At 36.4% G+C, this 4,313-nt stretch overlaps 1 long non-coding RNA gene across 1 annotated transcript; it reads left to right on the top strand.

Moving 5' to 3' along the window:
- Positions 1-603: 603 nt before the first annotated feature.
- On the top strand, positions 604-3,366 carry LOC123391144. Its single transcript, XR_006605748.1, has 2 exons — positions 604-987; positions 2,233-3,366. It is a non-coding gene; the product is annotated as an uncharacterized LOC123391144 (long non-coding RNA).
- Positions 3,367-4,313: the final 947 nt, after the last annotated feature.

A 4,313-nucleotide genomic window follows, 5' to 3' on the forward strand; every position in this document is an offset into this window, starting at 1 on the left:
GCCTCTCTGTCTACTTGTGATCTCTGTGTCAAATAAATAAATAAAATCTTAAAAAAATTAAAAATAAATAAAAATAAATTTACAAAACAGAACAACCTAGTAAGCAGAGTGTCGATGATAACATATAAACAAAAGAAAGATTAGATTCAAAGATTAACATAGCAGCAATGGCCACGGTCGCCAAACTGTGGAAAGAACCAAGATGCCCTTCAACGGATGAATGGATAAGGAAGATGTGGTCCATATACACTATGGTGTATTATGCCTCCATCAGAAAGGACGAATACCCAACTTTTGTAGCAACATGATAGGACTGGAAGAGATTATGCTGAGTGAAATAAGTCAAGCAGAGAGCATCAATTATCATATGGTTTCACTTATTGGTGGAGCATAACAAATAGCGTGGAGGACATGGGGAGTTAGAGAGGAGAAGGGAGTTGGGGGAAATTGGAAGGGGAGGTGAACCATGAGAGACTATGGACTCTGAAAAACAATCTGAGGGTTTTGAAGGGGCAGGGGGTGGGAGGTCGGGGTACCAGGTGGTGGGTATTATAGAGGGCATGGATTGCATGGAGCATTGGGTGTGGTGCAAAAATAATGAATACTGTTATGCTGAAAATAAAAAAAAATTAAAAAAAAAAGAATGGGCAGAAAACCTGAAAAAAAAATTAACATAGATTAACTAGTGCTCCTGTATAAAATAGGGATATTCTCATTCACAAATCAAGGGCAGGTTTTCTAAGATCAGGACAGAGCTTTTCTCCACTGGCCTTGACAAATTCTACTAAGAACTTACTTGCCAATCTCCAGTTTTTCTTCTATCTAATACAGACTATGGTTGCTTCTTTTCAGGTGAGCAGGAACAAAACTGAAAATGATAAAGATTGCTGTTGTTTTGGTTATATTCAAGGCAGTACATTCTTCAAAGTATGGTATTTCTGGGATTAAAAGTAAAGGTTGGATATATTTCAGGCAAAGATCAAGTAGGTATGTCTGGGTACTGAGCCTCACTACACAACTTTTTTCTTTATTTGTAAACTAGAGTATTTGGTGGGACCCTCCAAGTTTGTTATAAGCATCTATTAGAAAACGTATGTGAATAGGTTGGCACAATATTTAGCAAATAGTAAATAATGACAAACAGTTATTTATTACAAATCATTCCTGAAGGAGAAGCATTTCCAGGGATAGTGTATCTCATTCCGTATATGTTGCTTTTTTTATAATCTTTTTAAAATTTTTCTTAAGATTCATTTATTTATTTTAGAGAGAGAGAAAGAGAGGGCATGAGTGGAGGGAGAGGAAAGAGAATCCCAAGCAGACTATGAGCTAAGTGCGGCGCCCAGCATGGGGCTTGATTTCATTACCCTGAGTTTATGACCTGAACTGAAACCAAGAGTCAGATGCTTAACCAATTGAGCCATCCAGTCACCCCATATAATTTTTTGTTTTAAAAGATGAGTTTTTCTTATCTTCATTTCTACCAGTGTTAGCAACATTCTTCTCCAAACCATTGTTTACTGTACAAAAATTACATTCTCTACTCCATCAAAAGAGAACTATATCAAGCCGTATTACTAGATTCATTTAATCAGCAAATACTTAGGGCACCTGGGTGGCTCAGTGGGTCAAGCCTCTGCCCTTGACTCAGGTCATGATCCCAGGACCCTGGGATTGAGGGCAATATCTGACTCTCTGCTCAGTGGGGAGCCTGCTTCCCCCTCTCTCTCTGCCTGCCTCTCTGCCTACTTGTGATTTCTGTGTGTGTGTGTCAAATAAATAAATGAAATATTTAAAGAAAAAAATCAGCAAATACTTATTGTGCATTTAATGGCTCATAGCACTCTATCAGAGATTACTCAGGTCCTATGGATCAAAATCATTAATTTTTCAGACTCTTTAATTTTTATCCACCCCATTATGATCCAGATGAGTAGCATAGCCATAATTTTATTCAAGACTGATCTAAGTTGCTACTTTTCTGTGTCTTCCTTACCCATTCTGGGCCCACATTATCCCCACTCATCTGAACTCTCATAGCAGCTTATCTATGCCACCATCATAACATATATCATTTGCTATGTGTGCAATGGTTTCTTAAAAATCCTGTTTAGTCCATTATTGAAAATATATGATGGAAGATTATGGAGAAAATATGGCCTCAGCACTTTAATAGTACAAGTTATGAAAAGAAAAAAATAAGAACAAAAAAAAATCATTTTATTCCCTTAGGTAAGAAACTAATGGTGTGCTCAACACAGTAATGAGAAATGGATGGATACTGGGAAGTAATAACAGTCTCTGTCACCAGGGTGAGGATATTTTCTTGGACAACCAACAGAGGTAAGTAATAAAATACCACTAGGTGTCACTGGGGTAGGAGAAGAAATAAAGAAGTTTAAGGAGAAGTTAAGTTGAAGCCTTATCATAAGTGCATTATTTATGGAAAGATGCATAACAGCTTTTACAGAAAAGATAACATGACATCAACAGTTCCCGAGAAGAGCAAAGTAGAGAGCAAAAGGAATCTGGCTTCAGTAATTCTGCAAACAGCTGCTGAGATAAGTCAAGCCAGAAGAACTCCAGCTGCTGGTTCTGTGAGCAGTGCCAAAGGTTTCATACTCCAAGTATGTATCATAACTCCAGGAGAATACCAACATTTAAAATATGTAATGATGAGAAGCTGAAGTCAGAATTAACAGAAAGAGAAAGATATTCTAGTCCTTTTAGAGACATTTACATTAAACTTGGTATTCATTTCTAATATTTGTTGTGATTTTATAACTTGGGGCAAATTACTTAAAAATTACTGCTCCCTTAATTTGAATCTTTTATACAATGAGAAAAGGAATATAGGACCAGCATATTTTCTTTTAAAGATTTTATTTATTTATTTGATAGAGATCACAAGTAGGCAGAGAGGCAGGCAGAGAAAGAGAGGGAAGCAGGCTCTCCGCTGAACAGAGAGCCCGATGCGGGGCTCTATCCCAGGACCCTGAGATCATGACCTGAGCTGAAGGCAGAGGCTTTAACCCATTGAGCCACCCAGGCGCCCCAGGACCAGCCTATTTACAGGTTGTCTGTGAGTATAAGAGCAGGTATTCTATACAATATAAATTACTCTTCTAGAATTAATATTATCAATTTTGTTCATTATTTTATTATATATTTAGAAGAGAAGAATTAACTATTTTTGTTATTTTAATAAAGAAAGATTTCTTTTTGGAAAACAATTTATGTTTTGAATCACAAATATCATAATCTTAGAACTCACATAGTTGGAGCCATTTGGAATTCATCTCCTGCGCCATGGTTTTTTTCTTCCTTTTGGGAAGCTTGTTTCCTTAGCTATTGTTTAAATTTAAATTTAAAAAAAAAAAAGGATTTTGGATGGGAATAAGTTTGCCAGTTTAACAAAATAGCATTTTTATGCAATATATCAGTAAATTCCTCTATGAAGGAGGCCTTCCTACCAAGAATATGCATTCCATTTTCAAATAAGTTAGTGACACTTTCTTCAAAGCTTCTTTTCTAAGACTTACCCAAAGTTCAAAAGTCATCTTCTCCTTTATACCAACCTGCGATAAGCGAGGTATAACTACTCTGAAGTTGCTTTTGTGTTGTTGTTGTTTTTACTCATAAAGGACCAGACTGTAGCCTTGGGTCCTTGGGTGCTTTGTGTTGCCAGGTTTGTCCATTATGTGTCAATATCAACATGGTAAGACCATGTTCTTACACTCTATTATGTGCTACACATGTGTTGGGTAAGACGACCTGATGATTTCATCCCCTCATTTGACAGAAAGAAGAAATAGAGAGTTTTCATGAATTACTCAGCAACAAAAGTACGGTGGTGACATACTTACACAAATTATCATTTATTTTAATGAGGAGCTACTTTAAAGACTCCCTCAAAACTACTCCCGAGTTATGTTTTTAAGAAACAACCAAAAATGCAATCTTGTCATTTTCCTTCTTAAATACTCAAAAAATCTTGGACCTACAGAATCTAACTTCAATTCATCTACCAAACTATATCTACATCATTCATTCATTCATGCATTCATGCATTTATTCATTCATTCAATATACATTTATTGAGAAGCAGGAGGCATTGAGATAGGTGACAGGAATAGAGTAAATGATACAGAAACATTTCCTGTTTTCAGGTCAGTTAAAATTTAGTAGATGATAAAGACCTTATGCAGATCACAACTATGTAATCACATAGGCTGATTAGCTGATTAGCTGATCTCCCAGCTTTTTCCTACACACACCCTCAGCACCAGCTGTACAAGTCTTCCCACACAGTC

The sequence above is a fragment of the Mustela putorius genome, unplaced genomic scaffold (assembly GCF_011764305.1).
Source record: "Mustela putorius furo isolate JIRA1106 unplaced genomic scaffold, ASM1176430v1.1 tig00000193_pilon_pilon_pilon, whole genome shotgun sequence".
NCBI lineage: Eukaryota > Metazoa > Chordata > Mammalia > Carnivora > Mustelidae > Mustela > Mustela putorius.